Source organism: Schistocerca americana, chromosome 5, assembly GCF_021461395.2.
Source record: "Schistocerca americana isolate TAMUIC-IGC-003095 chromosome 5, iqSchAmer2.1, whole genome shotgun sequence".
In the NCBI taxonomy this organism is placed as follows: domain Eukaryota; kingdom Metazoa; phylum Arthropoda; class Insecta; order Orthoptera; family Acrididae; genus Schistocerca; species Schistocerca americana.
Genome location: NC_060123.1, coordinates 200,202,031 through 200,222,942, shown reverse-complemented (window position 1 = coordinate 200,222,942; position 20,912 = coordinate 200,202,031).

Below are 20,912 nucleotides of genomic sequence, written 5' to 3'. Positions count from 1 at the left end.
TCCCTAAATTTCTCTGACGATCAGGTCATCTTCGCCGAGGAAAAAAAAGGATGTTAAGAAAGCTTAAAGAAGAAAATGAGCAGTGGGATATGAAAATTAATTTTACTGAAGTTGAATACTTGGTTGTCAGAGGTACAGGTAGTGATCTTGTTATGGATGATGGATTTTTAGTAAAGTGTAGCCGTTCATACAAATACTTAGCGACAATCATTTCGAACAAAGCTGGAAGCAACGAGTAAATAAAGCTCAGAACAGGAAACAGAAAGATGGCATTTAAGCAGCTTTACTACATTATTTCGAATAAAACGGCGTCAAAGAACATTGTGAAGTTGGGTATACGAAACTATAGTTGATATCATTACTCTGTATGGTACTGAACTGTGGGAAGTCTCCAGGGTTAGCGAGAAGAAATTAATGGCAATGGAAATGGAGTTCTGGAAACGAGGTTGTGCAGTAACACGAAGAGACAAAATAAATAATGAAGCGCTACGACAACAGATGGGAGTTACAGTACAAAAGATATTGTAGACCAAATGAAAATAAACGGCTAACGTGGTATGGACATTTTAGAAGAAGGCCAGAGGAAAGATGGTCTTCTAAAATATAGCGCTGGAAACCTTCATGACACAGAAAAAGAGGAAGACCCCAGCTACATTGGAACGATGGACTGAAGCGTACGATGCAGGACAAGATCATGCAAGAAGCGGACTGACAAGATAGAAGGAAATAGAACCCTGGATGCGAGAGATGCCGCATGTTGTAGAAAACTCGCAGAAAGAAGAAGTCATTGTATGTGAAATATACGTTTTAAATTGCTAGATCCGATGTACTGCTTACCAGTAATGTAAGTGAGCGCTGTATGAGGCAACTGCTCTATTATAAAGTTTTTGTCTGTTAAATTTCACTTTTACTGTTTTTGGACAATGGTTCTATTTTTGTGATATAATCAGCCTGCAAAAGGATACGTTAGTCGAAAGGGTCTGCCATATGAGACATTTATTCCATAGTTTTAATATTGAAAGCCATGATCTCTTTTCTACACACGAAGTCATGACCTTCAGAGCATGCAAACATTGCGCTCTGTTTTGCCTAAAATATGGTGTGAGCACTGCGTTGATCGCGGCACTCCTTCCTTGTTGGTGATTTGTGGAAAAATGATTGAATGAGTAGACAGACCTGTAATCACTTGTTTTAAGTTGTAAATTATTATTTTCAATTTGTTTGTTCGCACCGACTGTTAAGACACAAAACTTCTTTCGATTGCACACATGTGATTAAACATGTTTGATACTCTGGTGAACAAAACTTGTTCCACTATTTTATTTGTGATATTTGCGTCTGCGTCTTTGTTACTCCCCTCACTATTCTATCCCAAATACATGTTGTCAGGAATTTCTTGCACGTTTCGACGCCATTAGTCGTCAATCCCTTCGCTCCTACCGTCCCAGCCACACTGAGTTGGCGTCGCTTTCCTGGGATGCATCCATCTGCGTCGCACGCCATAATCACGTGCCCAGCCTGCAGCGGTTGACAAAAACGCAGCAAAAAAACACGCGCCTTCGACGTGGCCATCCGAAGAGGGGAAGACACTTCTGGACAATTTATCTTCCTTTACGACACTTTATAATCAAACAGCTACATCAAAATAGATACTGAGTCGAGAGTCGAATTTAAATATTAATTTACATATAAAGAATTTTAATTATTTGCACATTAATAAAATGTCAGGTGACATCATAGGTTTCCAAGAATATGGTCACCTTACAATTGCACATAATCTTAAACTCTACAATAAACAATAATCCAGCAGTAAATGGCATTTTTGGCTGGCCGAATCGAATCCTGCCGTACACACAGACTGAAACTAAGCCTCTATCCTTTTTACTGCTCCTCTACTCACAGACGAGACAGTAAGTTCACTATACTGCCGCTAGTAGTCATTTGCTAAATTATATGAACATCGGTAGTAATAAGCAAGAGTTGAGAAATGCCGTAGCAAATGCAGAGTCTCTTCCCTCCCCTCTCCCTTCTTCGCAGACACCCTTTCTCTTGATTGTGGAAGTTGTCTGATGGGAAGAAATTGCTCTGTGAAGCATGGACAAAGAATAAAGTAAAGATGCATGACGAACAACTGTGCAAGATTACTCGTTATTGTGTTCCTATCTGTCTGACCCTACAAACACAATGCGAGACATCAGTATGGTCGCCGTGGAAGTTTCTATCTTGATCGAGGAAAAAGATTACCTTCTTCCTCATGTTTTTACTTTTTGTATTCTAGTCATTGATTTACTTATCGTGGAAAGCTTATGGTCACCAGGCATTTTGTTATACCTGACACGACTTGCTACATGTTTTCATTATTTTCATTATGATAACTGACTATAAGAAGCCTTACATCTAATAATGGATACAACACTTACAAATAACTGCAGTGTAGCCCTCTCATGGACGGATGCTACAATTTGTGGTGGATCATGAACAGGTCGAGTTCAGTAGGTTAATGGTGCACCACCCAAGTTTGTGGGTAACAGTGACTCAGACGGTAGATGTCTGTCTGACGCCAATCAGTGTTACTGAAACAATATTAAAACATCTAACATTTATTGTACATAAGATACAACGGATGGTTATCAACATTCAGCCAGCCAACACGAGGTATGTGTTGGTCAGCGCATTGTTTGCAGCCCGGCTTCAGTGCCGAATCAGCTCCAGTCATGATACAAAGCCAGCGACCTTGCCGAAGAAGTGCATGGCCACTCCCACACTGAGTGAGACTGCACACAGCTTCCGGGACAAGATGACCAGAGCTCCCATGATCCCTTGTAGACTGCACACGAGTATGCACCACTGCTCAGAGTATGCGAAGTCGTGCAGAGAAGTACTGTGGCCACCTGACAGGGAAGAGATTGGCAACATTGAAGTCTGCCTACAGGCACGGAAGCAGGAAGTGGCAGATGCACACTCCTGGAATGATGAATGATGATTTGCACCCAGGCCCTACCAGATAAGCATGTTAGGCGTGTAATGGGGCCCCTTAGGGATATGGCGGTTATGGAGGGGAAGAAATCCAGTGTGCACTCCGCGTGCATTCCGGGTGAAGTCATTCCTGATGTGGAAAGGGTCCTTCCGGATGCCATGAAGAGCACAGCTGCAGGTGGTGGCACATGTCGGCACTAATGGCGTGTATCGCTTTGGTTCTGAGGAAATTCTCTCTGGATTCCAGTGGCTATCTGATTTGGTGAAGGCTGCCAGTCTTGCTTACAAGATGAAGGCAGAGCTCAACATCTGCAGCACCGTTGACGGAACCGACTGCGGACCTTTGGTGCAGAGCCGGGTGGAGAGTCTGAATCAGAGGCTCAGACGGTTTTGCGACCGTGTTGGCTGCAGATTATTTGACTTGCGCCATAGGGTGGTGGGGCTTCGGGTTCCGTTGAATAGGTCAGGAGTTCACTACACTCAGCTGGCGGCTACACGGGTAGCGGAGGCTGTGTGGCGTGGACTGGGCGGTTCTTTAGGTTAGAAGGCCTCGGGGAAGTACGGGGTGGGCTGCAATCTCAAAGGGTGCATGGCAAATACAGGATGTGCTTGGATCAAGGAAGTCGGAATTGTTGTTGTAAATTGTTGTAGTTGTGCTGGAAAAGTCCCTCGTTATAGGTACAGAAAGCTGGCTAAAGCCTGAAATAAGTTCTGCAGAAATTTTTACGAAGTCTCAGACGGCGTTCAGGAAAGATAGATTAGGCAGAACTGGTGGTGGAGTGTTTATGTCTGTCAGTAGTGGTTTATCTTGTAGTGATGTCGAAGTAGATACTCCGTGCGAATTGGTATGGGTGGAGGTTATACTTATCAGCCGAACTACGTTAATAATTGGCTCCTTCTACCGACCCCCAGACTCCGATGATATAGTTGCTGAACAGTTCAGAGAAAATTTGAGTCTCGTAACAAATAAATACCCCACTCATACGGTTATAGTTGGTGGGGACTTCAACCTTCCCTCGATGTGTTGGCAAAAATACTTGTTCAAATCCGGTGGTAGGCAGAAAACATCTTCCGAGAATGTCCTAAATGCTTTCTCCGATAATTATTTGGAGCAGTTAGTCCACGAACACACGCGAATTGTAAATGGTTGCGAAAACACACTTGACCTCTTAGCCGCAAACAATCCAGAGCTAATAGAGAGCATCAGGACTGATACAGGGATTAGTGATCACAAGGTCGTTGTAGCTAGGCTCAATACTGTTTCTTCCAAATCCACCAGAAGCAAACGGAAAATAATTTTATTTAAAAAAGCGGATAAAGTGTCACTAGAAGCCTTCCTAAGAGACAATCTCCATTCTTTCCGAACTGACTATGCAAATGTAGACGAGATGTGGCTCAAATTCAAAGATATAGTAGCGACAGCAATTGAGAGATTCATACCTCATAAATTGGTAAGAGATGGAACTGATCCCCCATGGTACACAAAACAGGTCCGAACGCAGTTGCAGAGGCAACGGAAAAAGCATGCGAAGTTCAGAAGAACGTGAAATCCCGAAGATTGGCTAAAATTAACAGACGCCTGAAATTTGGCACGGACTTCAATGCGAGATGCCTTTAATAGGTTCCATAACGAAACATTGTCTCGAAATTTGGTAGAAAATCCGAAGAAATTCTGGTCGTATGTAAAGTACACAAGCGGCAAGACGAAGTCAATACCTTCGCTGCGCAGTGCCGATGGTACTGTTACCGATGACTGTGCCGCTAAAGCGGAGTTAATTGAACGCAATTTTCCGAAATTCCTTCACCAGGGAAGAGGAATGGAATATTCCAGAATTTGAAACACAAACAGCTGCTAGCATGAGTTTCTTAGAAGTACATACCTTAGGGGTTGCAAAGCAACTCAAATCGCTTGATACGGGCAAGTCTTCAGGTCCAGATTGTATACCGATTAGGTTCTTTTCAGATTAAGCTGATACAATAGCTCCCTGCTTAGCAATCATATACAACCGCTTGCTCACCGATAGATCTGTACCTACAGATTGGAAAATTGCGCAGGTCGCACCAGTGTTTAAGAAGGGTAGTAGGAGTAATCCATCGAACTACAGACCTATATCATTGACGTGTATTCAAACATTATGAATCACCTCGACGGGAACGATCTATTGATACGTAATCAGCATGGTTTCAGAAAACATCGTTCTTGTGCAACGCAGCTAGCTCTTTATTCGCACGAAGCGAACAACCTAAGAGAACTGCTATCGACAGGGTATCTCAAGTTGATTCCATATTTCTAGATTTCCGGAAAGCTTTTGACACCGTTCCTCACAAGTGACTTCTAATCAAGCTGCGGGCCTATGGGGTATAGTCTCAGTTGTGCGACTGGATTCGTGATTTCCTGTCAGGAAGGTCGCAGTTCGTAGTAATAGACGGCAAATCATCGAGTAAAACTGAAGTGATATCAGGTGTTCCCCAGGGAAGCGTCCTGGGACCTCTGCTGTTCCTGATCTATATAAATGACCTGGGTGACAATCTGAGCAGTTCTCTTAGGTTGTTCGCAGATGATGCTGTAATTTACCGTCTAGTAAGGTCATCCAATGACCGGTATCAGTTGCAAAGCGATTTAGAAAAGATTGCTGTATGGCAGTTGACGCTAAATAACGAAAAATGTGAGGTGATCCACATGAGTTCCAAAAGAAATCCGTTGGAATTCGATTACTCGATAAATAGTACAATTCTCAAGGCTGTCATTTCAACTAAGTACCTGGGTGTTAAAATTACGAACAACTTCAGTTGGAAAGACCACATAGATAATATCGTGGGGAAGGCGAGCCAAAGGTTGCGTTTCATTGGTAGGACACTTAGAAGATGCAACAAGTCCACTAAAGAGACAGCTTACACTACACTCGTTCGTCCTCTGTTAGAATATTGCTGCGCGGTGTGGGATCCTTACCAGGTGGGATTGACGGAGGACATCGAAAGGGTGCAAAATAGGGCAGCTCGTTTTGTATCATCACGTAATAGGGGAGAGAGTGTGGCAGATATGATACGCGAGTTGGGATGGAAGTCATTAAAGCAAAGACGTTTTTCGTCGCGGCGATATCTATTTACGAAATTTGTCACCAACTTTCTCTTCCGAATGCGAAAATATTTTGTTGAGCCCAACCTACATAGGTAGGAATGATCATCAAAATAAAATAAGAGAAATCAGAGCTCGAACAGAAAGGTTTAGGTGTTCGTTTTTCCCGCGCGCTGTTTGGGAGTGGAATGGTAGAGAGATGGTATGATTGTGGTTTGATGAACCCTCTGCCAAGCACTTAAATGTGAATTGCAGAGTAATCATGTAGATGTAGATGTAGATGTAGATGTAGAAGGCCCACTGAATGATGGCGACTACAGCTCGTCATCGGTCTCAGTATGGGCGGCAGCACAGCAGCTATGTCCCTCTAGCTGGGACTTGATGTTCCACAGAAGATTGAAAGCAACTACATGAGCGGAGGGTCAACTGATAAGGGCCTCTTCTCCAGACTGGATAGGTGCAAACTCCGATACTAAGACAAGACAAAATATTCATCTAGAACAGGAGTAATACTTATATAAGTCTGACCCATGTGTATTGCTATCGTGAGGCAGTAATGACATCGTTTGACCTGTTTTTCTCGTCTGATCTGCTCTCTTGGTTGCTTCATGGTTCCCCAGATTTACCTTTTGTCTCTCATTCTGCCATGTCAATATACTGAACAGTTACTCTTGAGTCTGACTTATGCTTTCTTGCAGCTCTTTCTGCAGGCCCCTTTGTGATAGCATCTCTCTGTCAGCATAATATTCTGCTGTGTTGCTGGCTTTGGCACCCATCTCATACTGTGTGTAGCAATCAAATCTGCTTTTGTGCACTATCAGCAGTCCTTCCTTGCTAGAATTACAGCTAGACCAGTCCTGTCGCTCATCTTGTGTCGCCTGGGAAGGTTTTCGAATTTTTTCTGTCTGCATTACGTGTAATATACAGCTGTGCTACAATAGCACAGTTTATATTACTTCATAAAGAGTAAAATGACCAAAACAAATAACAGATTAAAACTGAGGGCACTGGCAGCAATGGTCGTGAGAGAACAGAGGAAGTGACAGAAAAATGTGACAGATCACATCTAATGAAAAGAGGGAGAAAGAAAGTGGCGCAACTGGCTGAGAAACAAAAAGACAAAGAAGCACAAATTTGGAGAAGATTTGGATTCGGATATTCAGTGTGCAGAAGGCTCTTCACTCTCCTGGTACATTACAAAGCGACTACGAATTAGTTCCTTTCGTTGTTGTAAACAGATAAAGGCGGCGCTCAGAGCCATCGGTGCCCAGCAGAGCAAAACAAACAAATTACACCGTGCAGATTCCAAACGCGTCGTCCGCACCAGCGTCACAGAACCGTATATCCGTTTTTGCGCACGAGCGTGACTTTTTGTCGGCACTCGAATTAGCCAGTCCGCGCGTGTATTATGCAGACGGCGCGTGCGGCGTCAAAAAGAGTTCCGGCCGTCCGCGGACAGACGCGCGCGCACGCACCGCCGGCCGACGCCACTCCGAGTCGAGTAGCTGTGCGCCGCGCCGCGATCGGCACCTGAATAATTGAAGTCGGCGCCGCCCACCTCACGTCCGGAGAGGACGACACGTATATAATGTGAGGAGCGGCCGGTCGCATCAGCGATTGTGCAATAGCGTGCCGCGCGCTGAATAAGTGATGGCCGGCGGGTCGCGCGCGCGGGGCTTCCCCGGAAGCGACCGACTGTCGCCGAGCGCCGCCGAGGTTGGCCGAGCGGAGCCGCGCGCGTTAGATTCCAAAGCCGGCCAACGTAACGGCGATGAAACATCAACGACACAATCCTCTGGTGCATGAATAATAGCACCCGGACGTTCGCGCGACTCGGCTCGCAGCCTGCTGACGCGAATGGAACGGTTAATAATGCAGCGCGTGGTGTCACAAAAACCGTGAGAGGTAATTAGTTTGCTGCAGGCGAGCGGCAGAGCCGGGCCGGATGGATTCACATTGCGGGATGCTGCACCGAGCCTCACTGTCCGGACGCGAAATGAGTTATTTCGCCGGCCTCTGCTGAATGTTTAACGTGTTGGAATCAGATAAGCCTCCCAGTTCGGTGTGTACGTAAACGTGGACTGCCCTTTCATAATATGAAACTCTTTACCAAGAAATATATATCTAATTGATACAACGATATCATTATCAGTAAAGAGAGGAATTCGTAGCAGGCCAAATCGAACCAATCATAAGAGTCATGACTCAGAAGAAAAAGTTAAAACAGTAATATTGTTGTCGTGTCTCCAACCAGATGGTTGAAATGGCTCTGAGCACTATGGGACTTTAGATCTGAGGTCATCAGTCCCCTAGAATTTAGAACTACTTAAACCTAACTAACCTAAGGACATCACACACATCCATGCCCGAGGCAGGATTCGAACCTGCAACCGCAGTAGTCGCTCGGTTCCAGACTGAAGCGCCTAGAACCGCTCGGCCAATCAGACCGGCCTCCAACTGGATGATACAGCCATGTTGACACAAGGGAATCTCCAAACACAGAACTTACTCAGTCCTAGATCATCTTCAACAGAGCCAGAATCCTTTACTATTGTGGGAAAACGTACATTGGCCAGACGATTCGGACCCATCACGAGTGAAGTTCTGAGGACCATCGCCACACACGCTTGTTAGACTCTGAGAAATCCTCAGTAACGAAGCATAGTCTGACAAAGAGACACAGAATTATGTATGATTAGACACATAATTGCTCCAGCGTCTCACAATTGTGGGTGTCTCTTGAAGGAATCTGTTAAAATTAGACCGGGGATAATATATATAGGAACAAGAGTTATCCTTTAAGTAAAATGTGGAATCTTGTTTTATGATATTGAAAAACAACGACGACTCGCCCAACGGAGGCACATACAGGGCCTGGACAAAAATGTGGAAACACCAAATTACGATGTCTAATACAGTGCAGGAAATTGAAAACAGTTTCCAGCTATTTCGGAATGGATAAATACTGGTACTGTATGATTTTCAAGGGAATTTCATACCATTTTTCCTGCAAAATAGTGGCTGGTTTAGGCAACAGCGATGGAGGTGGATAGCGATTAGGCACGCTTCTCTCCAAAGTACTCAACATAAGCTTATTAACATTGACGTCTGCTGGTCGTAGTGGCCAGGGAAGATTCGACAGTTCATCTTCGTGCTCACAAAACCCATCCAGAACGATGCACGCTGTGTTGGAATACAGCTTCACCACTGGGGAGCAAACATTGTACCACGAGATGAGACGGACCAGATCAGCCAACATGGTTGCATAATCCTTGGCAGCAGTGCAACAACGAGGCTGACGGAATGTCACGATATGGCTGTCCAGATCATCATCAAAGCCCCGCAATGTTTCACTTTGTGACATAAACAGTGCCGAACATGATCGTTTTGGAGATCCAGGTGTTAGGATGTGAGGAGGCATTATGTTGTATGGGCGTGCTGACTTCCAAATCTTTGAGCACCGTACATAAAACGGTTAGCATTATTGTGGCACTGTACTCCTTCCACATGTGAATGTTTTCAGTGGCGCATTCGGACCTGATTTCATTTTTGTGGATGACAATGCACAACCGTATCGAACTGCATAGGTGGAGTGGCTCTTGGAAAGTGAGGATATTCGGCAAATGGACTGACCAGCTCGATCCACCGACTTAAGTCCCATCGACCACGTGTGTGAAATGTTGGGGAGACGTTTGGAACAACGTTCACATGCATCAACAATCATCCAGAAATTGTCAACCGCGCTGGTGCAGGAATGGTATGGCCCACCACAACAACATTGTGGACAGCGTGGGAGCTCGTTGCAGAGCGTGCACTACCGTCTGAGGCGATCATACACTCTACCAAGAACCATGTCCCGCGTTTTCTAATGACTGAAGAACCGTCATGAACCAAAAATGGTTCAAATGGCTCGGAGCACTATGGGACTTAACTTCGGAGGTGATCAGTCCTCTAGAACTAAGAACTTGATACGTCCCCTTAGAAAAATTAATGAATTACTGTGCTGATAAACCTCTTACATTATTTGATTTTCAAACAGCTGAGTAGAGCTGAACGTACACAGACATTTCGCTCTTTACCTATTCTGATCAACACTAAACTGCCACACAATATTTTTAGCGCAACGCAATCTGACTTCCAGCAATCCCTACAAAAGAATAGCCCTGACTAACATTAACCTATACCTTTCACAAATCACTTACCTCACAAAAATCTTCGTTACTCGAACTACCGTAATACAGTGAGCTCCAATACTGCCAGCTAAATAAAGGATTCTAACTACTGAAGGCACTAAATACTGATAGGCATAGTTAGCAAATAAAAGATTTTGATAGATAACAAACAATGTCTTTACCTTTATAGTGTTCAAAAGTCATTATATATATATATATATATATATATATATATATATATATATATATATATATATATATATCAGTTCATGACATCCAGTCTTACAGATTTACTCTCTCTGATGGACACACGTGCAGATCATCCACTCCCAAAACTTCGCCATCTCACTCCCCACATCCTCCACTGCTGGCGGCTCACCTCCAACTGCGCAAAGCTACGCGCTGTTAACAGCCAACTGCCCAACACTACAGTAGCAAATTCCAACAATGCAAACCAGCCACAGACTTCACACAACATAGCCAGTGATTTTCATACAGAGCGCTACGTGGCGTTACCAGCATAAAAACCTAAACAGCCTACTTACAAACTACTTAGACCTAACTAACCTAAGGACATCACACACATCCATGCCCGAGGCAGGATTCGAACCTGCGACCGTAGCGGTCGCGCGGTTCCAGACTGTAGCGCCTAGAACCGCTCGGCCACTCCGCCTCATGAATCGCGGCGACTTTAAGCAATTATTGTCTTTCAATAAAAGTATCGTTTATGTTCGGATCATTGCGTATTTCTTTGTTACCTTCTTTAATATACTGTAACTTTTTTTTTTCTACTTATGGTCCTAGTTTCACCACGCTATGTTACTTGGCAATGACCTTCGACGTTGAGCTTTGCGCATCAGCTTATATTTTGACATTCAGCACGCCAGCAACGGCCCACGTGTAGCCTTTGCCGTTTGAGGCTTTCACATCAGAGTCAAAACTTATACAGGTTCATATTGTGGCAATTACGACTCCGAATTTGGATTAATTCAATCTACATTTTGTGGGTATTGCCATGTTAAAAAATTTTGATGCACATAATGTATTAGGAAACGGTTTTTAAAAGTGTGCAACATCTTTTCAGACGGAATGCTGCGGCACTTTCATTTACCGTGGGACATACGAGGGTGGGTCAAATGAAAACCTTAAATTTGTAATAACAAATCAAAATTTCGCGCCGTTATCCTGTAAGTTGGTAAACGTGCTACAAACAGTGTGCAGAATGGCCTGTAGGTGGCAGCATAGTGCTGATGCACACATACCGTCATAGTATCAGTATAAAGATGGCTGCCCCATTTGCGACTTGCACCAGGGAAGAACAGCGTTCTGTTATTGGTTTTTGCGTAGTGAAGGTGTGAAACCTATTGAAATTCATCGACGAGTGAAGGTTCAGTACGGTGACGCATGTTTGTCACAGCAGCAAGTCTACGAATAGAGTAGTAAGTTTGCAAATGGTGTGACTTCAGTGGAAGATGCTCCTCGATCAGGTCAGTGAAGGAAAACTGCCGAGTGACACTGAATGACATTGCAGCATGTTAACAGATTAGTCTTGGGTCAGCACACCCCACTGTGCATGACGTGTTCAGTTCCACAAAGTGTCTGCAAGATGAGTGCCACGGCAGCTGACTCCTGAAATGAGAGAACGACGTATTGATACTTGTGAAGAACTTCGGCGCTTTGAACGAGAAGGTGATGGCTTCCTTGCAAGAATCGTTACTGGGGACGAAACCTGGGTTCACTTCCACCGACCGGAAACGAAGAGAGTCACCAAAACCAAAGAAGTTTCGAACAGAACCATCAGCAGGGAAGGTTATGCTGACTCTCTTTTGGGAAGAAAAAGGCGTCATTTTGGAGCACCACATGCCTAGAGGGACCACTGTCACCAGTGCATGATACACAGATCTCCTAAAAAATCATCTGCGGCCTGCAATCAAATCAAAGCGACGTGGATTGCTGTCAGCAGGTGTCCTTTTTCAACATGGCAATGCAAGGCCCCACAATGCCCGTACAACAGTTGCAACAATCACAGACCACCATGCTTACCAGACCTTGCCCCAAGTGATTTCCATATGTTGGACCACTCAAACATGCAATGCGAGGAAAGAAGTTCCGTTCTGATGAAGAGGTACGCCATGCGGTGCATGAGTGGTTGCGCGGACTACCAACAGAATTTTTTTCTAAAGAGATGTATGCACTTTGTAAGCGCTGGAGGGCTTGCATTGAACGTGGGGGAGATTATGTTGAAAACTGATAGAGCTTTGTACCACTTCTGCACAATAAATAATATTTAAAAAAATATTTGAGGTTTTCATTTGACTCACCCTTGTATTATCCTCTGTAGACGACAGAACAAGATGCCACCACCTGGTGTATTGGGCTACAGTGATTTGTGGTCGAAGCCTGTGAGGCTTTCTTGAAAGTTGTTGACTTTCCCGTAATACACTGCCGGGAAAAAATTAATACATCCTTTTACAGGTTTCCAGTTCAATCGAGATTTATTGTTGCAACAGTGCATATGGAGTACAAGAAATGGTTGCATTTACAGCTAATAGCAGTTCTGACTACCATGTATCGACCCATGCTGAAACATTCATATTAGTACGTTTTGTAGCCTCGTTTTGTAGCCTCCACGGGCGGCAGTGCAGGCGCTGACTCAGTCATCAGTCGACCGTGCAGATGGCGAATACTGTCCTGGGATACGTTAATCCATGCCTGATCGACCTGTTCACGTAGTTCTGTTAGAGTAATTGGCTCCCGAGTCACACAAGTCACTTGTCGTCCCATTGTATCCCATACGTGCTCCATTGGAGACAAGTAGGGCACGTTGAGTTTCACGGACAATATGAGGGCGAGTGTTATCTTGTTGGAACAACACATCATAGCTTGCTACATCCCAGACCATAAGGCCTGGGATGGAGCCAGAGAGTCTTGAACAAATGCACTTACGAGACAGCTACGTTGTACACGCAGACGACCATCACTGCGTGCAGGCAGAGTCGGTTTTCCTCGTTGAAAATCGTGGCGCGCCATTCCATCTTCCAAGTGATACCCTGACGGCACCAGTCGAGACGTCCACTTCGGTGCCGAGGCGTGAGTGGAAGTCGGGCTAGAGGCGTGCGTGCCAGTAATCACGCTGGTAATAACAGGTTCGCAACAATTCGTGTGGACACGTGTGGGCTCAAAAGCCCGCTTGTGTGTGCTGTGGTAACTGTACGATGTACCACTGCTGCCATTACAATATGACGATGGCGGTGGGCGCCTATACTACGTGGACCTCCAGAACCTCGTCTACTGGTGTGAGAATGTTCCACTTAACCACTGATGCCAGCATCGTTGCGCAACTGAAGTAAGACGTCCAATTTGTGTGGCAGTTCTCCGAAAGGACCATCCCGCCACTCGGAAAGCTACAATTTGACCCTTTACAAACTCGTTCAGTTGGCTTTGGTAAGCACTAGTGAGTATCTGTGGCATGGTTAACTGTTACCTTCACACGTTGGCACCAGACTGAGCCTTCTGGCTGTGAGCATTCGGATAAATGCTATATGCGCTGGCTCCTTCGTGACCGTCGTGGTTTACTTCGTGTGCATTTGTCCCCTAGCCGCTGTGCCAGGCATCCATACTTCTTTGCGAAACTACAAGTGCGGGTGAGTTCTGCGAGCTAACGTCTCAAAAATGTTCGGGCTCACATGCGGCTCCCCTTAATTGAAATGTCTTGGCTCAAACGCGTCTAGGGCTTGAACCGCACGTGTCGCATTACGCGCCCTAAATTAGACATATGTGACCCTCTGGTTAAATTGTCTGGCTGATTGCAAGTTTGCGAAATACAAATACAACATATAATAACAGTAATAATAATATCGGGAACTAAATTAACGACCAACGAAATTAGGCCACTCAGTTGCGATTTGTTTAGAATAATGTTTATTCAGAAAGAAAACTAATAGCGAAAGTGGTCGTATTTAGAGTTACTGTTACACTCAACCGCATATCCATTTGACGCAGTTCGATCATTCATAATCTCATCGCGAAACCAAGTCCGATACTCCACCTCGTCATTTACACGAAAGGTTCACACCAGCTGCGCGGCTGCCCACCGCTCAGAGCCTAAGTCCCGCGATCCCACACAACGCGAAATTTTCTAAGTCGTTTCACTTCCTAGCTGCCTAAAGACCGACTGTCCGCTTTCGCGTCTCAGTCCGAACTGTTCCTCTCTGCGCGTCCCCGGCGGCGTTTTCCCGCGCGCCCAACTTCGCTTAACTGACAAGGGCAGTTCCCTTTCCTGAGACCGTCCATCTGATTGGCTACAGCTTATTCTACGTTATTTTACACTTTAACATATTTAAATAATCAAAGCTTGACCACTTTCACGTTCTAAATAAAGTAACAATAATAATTCTCTTACATAAAACCAATACAATTTCCTTCTTAACTTTGAATGTCGTGGCCAATAGCCTTGCGCCAGTGTGCTTTCTGATAAATAAATTAAGAACAAAAGTAACTATTATGCACCAAACTTTACAATAAATATTCTATTCAATAAGGTGTCATGCTGTCATCGTTCAATATATTTTGTGTGGAGGAAATGATCTGAGGCTTAACTGAAAATACTGATAATTTAAATTTACTATATCTTTTAAACAAATAAAGTTACAGAATTGATATTTAAAATATTTTTCATTTTAGTGATGCGCTTCTATACGAAATGTTGATCGTTAAGTTCGACCAAAGCGTTCAGATTTTAGCATTCAGGTCTTTGTTACAATACTTGTTAATTTCTCTTTAACAGTAAATCCTAAAGTATAATAGATATGATCAATATTCAAGTTTTATTGGGATCACCATGAAAATTTATGAAGGGTGGTAGATTAACAGTATTAAATAGTTTTCATAAATGTTTCCCTTTATGGCCAATCTTAGGTCCGCCAACACTGCTATGCTTCCCTGGGTTTCCCTATGACGTAGGCTCTCGCACACTACAGCGCTTAGGCCTGATCAGCCTGGCCTCATTCAGCCAGTAGGCGCCCGTGGACTTTCTCCAACTCGTGGCTAATCTGTGCTCTTCCTGGCCCACGGTCCTGGACGACAGGTTTCGTTTCACAATTCCTCAGGACTAACTCCTTCGGCCATATACTGAAATGAGAGAGAAATGCTCGTTAACTCGCAGTTCCACACACTATGGCCTCGTCACGGATTTGACTCAGACGCCTCCTGCACCCAATCCAGGAATCATACATCTACAGTGTCATTACATTGTCTTTTGGCCGGCACCCAAACCAGGAATCATACCCCTATAATGTCACTACGTTATCTGTTGGCGGGCGACATTGATCCCATTATCAGTACATTTACTATACTCCAGGTGGTATAGGAAGTCATCGGATCAAATTCGATGTCGTTTTTCCATTTGTACTACTTTGTTTTTTTTCCGGTAGCGTAGTTTCGTGTGACTCAGTGGCCGTATACAAGTTCTTCAACTGGAAGCCAGTTCCGCGATGTGCATGTCCCTGATCTACCCCACTTGTAGAACTGGGGAAAGGGTACCTACAGTTTAACGTGGCATCAGAACCACGTAGTCACTCCTGAGGACTCCTCTCATCGTGAAGAGATGAAGGCTGTATTAAAGGCAGACTGAAAATTTACGTGGTCCATCCGGGATTCGATCCAGCGACCTCTCGGTTTCTGGGCAAGTGCTTTAATGTAAGATCACCATGTCTGATCACTTACCCATGACGTAAGATCCTTTCATGCATCTGCTGGAAATGAACTTGTGAAAAGTCCAAACGGGAAGCAGCAGCTTCCAGAAAAAAGCTATTAGCGGCAGCAGGTAATGACGAACGAAAATGGTCGCTATCTGCATCTAGCAGTGACTCACTGAAAGGCCCGAATATTAAAGCAACTCCAGGAATTTGTGGGTTCAGCCACAGGCCTTCCTGGGTGCAGGGGCCAAGTCGACTGCCCTCAAGGGTGGAGATGTTGATGAACAGTGTTTAACCTTTCGGAAGTCAGGGGGTAGTTATCCTTAATGATTAACAAAATTACTTCTTCAGTACTGAAAATCTCTGTGAATTTGTGATTTATCGTGTTACTGGTTTCTAGGCGAATGTTAGTGTCTAGTGAGCGTGTTCGTGCTGGGAGGATGATCCCACCGTTGGTCATGGCGACATTAGCTGGCCGAGGATAGCGTTCAATGAGAGAGATTGACGCGTGGCTAGGTCTAATAATACGTCAAATCTTTGAGCTACTCCCTATGAATTATACAACGTATTTTAGTCAAAAATGACAAATGAGGTATAAAGTTAACCAGCTTCAGATATGGTTTTGAAAAAATGGTTTAATTGCTTAAAAGTAATCCGCGTAATTAAATTAAATTGGTGATTTAATGAGAAAACTGACACAATTTACAAACAACTGTTGCTAGGTATGCAGTAGATCAGTTCTTCTAGATCTAGCTGTTACGCGCATTAAAAGATACATTGCTATGATATTTACTCTCAACAAAACAGATTTTACTTCGAATTTTCATAGTAAAAGAGAGAATGGGAAAGGAACCAATAGGCTACCGAATAAATATGTTCAAATATGTGTGAATTCCTAAGCGACGAAACTGCCAAGGTCATCGGTCGCTAGACTTACAAACTACTTAAACTAACTTATGCTAAGAGCAACACACACACCCATGCCCGAGGGAGGACTCGAACCTCCGGCGGTAGCGAATAGGGTATCAAACTTACCAATGTCATGTCTACTTTTGGAAAAAAAGAAAAAAGTAATTGTTTGAAAGTAATCACGTTAATTAAGGAAAGTTATTAGTAATTTGAGGGATCTTGAAATATTTCACCAACAACAGTTTTAAGAGGTGCGACAATAAAGTAATGAGACGTGTGAAAAAAAATGTTGCTTACCGTTTTAGTCAAGTTTAGTGTTGTCTCCTTCAAAGTAGTTCCCTTCTAATTTCACACACTTTTTCCATCACTTCTGCCATTGATGGTAACATTTCTAGAGCTCATCTTCTGTAGTAGCGTCAAGACCCTCGTCACAGCTTTTTGGACATCTTTTGTTGTTTGAAAATGGTGTCCTTTGACCGCCGTTTTGAGTCTTGGAAATAGAAAAAAGTCGCACAGAGCGATATCTGGTGAATAAAGTGGCTGTGATAGTACTGACATTTGTTTTTATCGTGATGCAGAATCCAATTATGAGCAATGTTGGCACGGAAACGAAGAACTCTTCTACGAAATCTTTCTAAAATTTCTTTGTAGTAATATTGGTTAACTATTTGTCCAGGAGACACCCACTCTTTATGAACAATTCCCTTGGAATCAAAGAAGCACACAAGCATGCATTTCACTTTTGACTTTGACATGTGAGCTTTTTTTTCGTCTGGGTGATCCATTTGACCACCATTGTGAACTTTGGCCTTTTGTTTCTGGATCGTACTGAAAAAACAACTTTCATCACCAGTGATAACACGGCTCAACACTTCTGGATTGATTTCCGTTTGCTCTAACAGATCGGCTGCCACATTTTTCCGTGTTTCTCACTGTTGTGTTGTGAGGATTTTGGGGACCATTTTTGCACAAATCTTTCTCATACCAATATCTTCAGTTATTATTAGACGAACCATTTCTCGACTGCTTTTCAGTTCTTCTGCGATCATTTTCACGGATAATCTTCGACCAAATCGTACGAATTCACACACCCTGGCCAAGTTGACATCCGTCCGTGAGATTGACGGTCGTCCACTGCAGTCTTCATCTTCAACATTCGTCCTGCCTTCAATAAACATTTTACGCCAACGAAAAGCTTGAGCTCTTGACATGACCTCCTCTCCAAAAGCCTTCAGAAGCTTGCCATAAGTTTTTGTCGCGTTTTCACCCAATTTAACGCAAACCGACCTACTATACCGTTGTGCAATATTATGCGCTTCCATTTCCGTGACGAGAGACACAAACACGTGTTAACTTATTACAGCACAACTCACGACTGAGCAGTTGCATCGATGTGCCGCTTGCACTAGAAGTAGTTTATACACCAACGTCAAAGATACTGTGCCTACACAAGCCACCAGGGTTGTCACATCTTGCAAAGAAAATCAGTCTCATTACTTTTTTGTCGAATCTCATATGAACAAAAATTGAAAATAAAAAGAAATTTGAAAAATATTCAAATGTTTTGTGAAATGTTGTGCAAACTGGAGGTAGGAGAAAGGGAAGAGAAGGGAAGGAACTATTGGTGTTAGCTGCAGTGCGATATGATTTATCTAAAAATTGGTATTAAAGCAAATTAGAGAAACATTTGACGCTCCTTTGAACAATGCTCGACATCGTTTACAGCAAATGAGTTGTCAAATGAGAATTTAATGAATAAGAATATTTAGCTGCTTGACTTTCCGTAGCAATAGTGTCTCAGTTAATAAGACATTTTACCGCTTGATTTCTCATAGCAGTAACACGTCAACTGATACGACATTATACCACTTGATTTCTCATAGAAATGCCACCTCAAGGCCACACAACGACAGAGTGCATGATCTATGTAAGTCGCCAGATAAATATTTTATAATAGTCTTTAAAACTGAAAGTTAAACATCAAATTTTGAATTGTCGATCTGTGCCTTATTTGCTGTACATCATGGGTGGCCAAGACTAAGGCTCGCAGATGTCCCCCGACACGAGTGCCATGGTGTCAATTCCCTCCAGCACTACTTCAGACGTTAGTCGAGTCCATGCCATGTTGTGCTGCGGCACTTCTGCGTGCTCGAGGGTGTCCTACACGATATTAGGCAGGAGTGTCAGTTTCTTTGGATTTTCGGTGTACAGCGTACTAATTAAAAAAGTCTGCGAAAAAAGTAAATGCATATGTATAACGTATTCTCGGCTTATTTGTGACGTCTGTGTAAGATCTCGAAATTTCGACGAATCGTCTTTGTAAGGAACAAATGACTGTCATGGGAAACCCGTAGGCGCCTGGTGATTGGTCAGCGCACGTCATCATAACGTCATGCTGCCAGAGATTGTGCCTATATCTTCACTAGTGGTGCTGCGCTCTCGGAGATAAACACTTCAGAGATTTTCTCTGCGTATTCTCAGCGTCGAGAGTTCACTTCCACACAACTCTAAGTTCATTGCCTATGTCTCTATTGAAGATGTTCTCGTATATTCTGATTCATGCCATTATGTAGACGCGTGGGACAATAGTTTAGTCTGATCAAACATTATTGTGTGTTTGTTTGTGAGATTCCGTTCAGCAGAAGGTAATATCTCAAGTTCTCGACTTTTATGTGCCTACAGTGTTCTGCACAGCAGTAACGTTACGGCTGTACTGAACGATGTTGTCGCTTTCCCGAGGTACAGTATCTCCTTTATCATCTTGAAGGTCGGAAAATGGCTTTTTTGTCTCTTCTTCCCAGGACCCTACCTGTTTTTCCAGATGTAGCAGACAGGAAGGACCAAGAACAATAGGATGATCTTTCTTAGTGAGCGCAAATTTTATGTCTAGAACTAGAATTGGTATGGGTGGAGGTTATACTTAACAGCCGAACTAAGTTACTAATTGGCTCCTTCTACCGACCCCCAGACTCCGATGATATAGTTGGTGGGGACTTCAACCTTCCCTCGATGTGTTGGCGAAAATACTTGTTCAAAACCGGTGGTAGGCAGAAAACATCTTCCGAGGTTGTCCTAAATGCTTTCTCCGAAAATTATTTGGAGCAGTTAGTCCACGAACCCACGCGAATTGTAAATGGTTGCGAAAACACACTTGACCTCTTAGCGGCAAACAATCCAGAGCTAACACAGGGCTATTACAAATGATTGAAGCGATTTCATAAATTCACTGTAGCTCCATTCATTGACATATGGTCACGACACACTGCAGATACGTAGAGAAACTCATAAAGTTTTGTTTGGCTGAAGCCGCACTTCAGGTTTCTGCCGCCAGAGCGCTCGAGAACGCAGTGAGACAAAATGGCGACAGGAGCCGAGAAAGCGTATGTCGTGTTTGAAATGCACTCACATCAGTCAGTCATAACAGTGCAACGACACTTCAGGACGAAGTTCAACAAAGATCCACCAACTGCTAACTCCATTCGGCGATGGTATGCGCAGTTTAAAGCTTCTGGATGCCTCTGTAAGGGGAAATCAACGGGTCGGCCTGCAGTGAGCTAAGAAACGGTTGAACGCGTGCGGGCAAGTCGACGAATAAAGCAAGCAGGGAGCTAAACGTACCACAGCCGACGGTTTGGAAAATCTTACGGAAAAGGCTAAAGCAGAAGCATTACCGTTTACAATTCCTACAAGCCCTGACACCCGATGACAAAGTCAAACGCTTTGAATTTTCGCCGTGGTTGCAACAGCTCATGGAAGAGGATGCGTTCAGTGCGAAACTTGTTTTCAATGATGAAGCAACATTTTTTCTTAATGGTGAAGTGAACAGATACATTGTGCGAATCTGGGCGGTAGAGAATCCTCACGCATTCGTGCAGCAAATTCGCAATTCACCAAAAGTTAATGTGTTTTGTGCAATTTCACGGTTTAAAGTTTACGGCCCCTTTTTCTTCTGCGAAAAAAAACGTTACAGGACACGTGTATCTGGACATGCTGGAAAATTGGCTCATGCCACAACTGGAGACCGACAGCGCCGACTTCATCTTTCAACAGGATGTTGCTCCACCGCACTTCCATCATGATGTT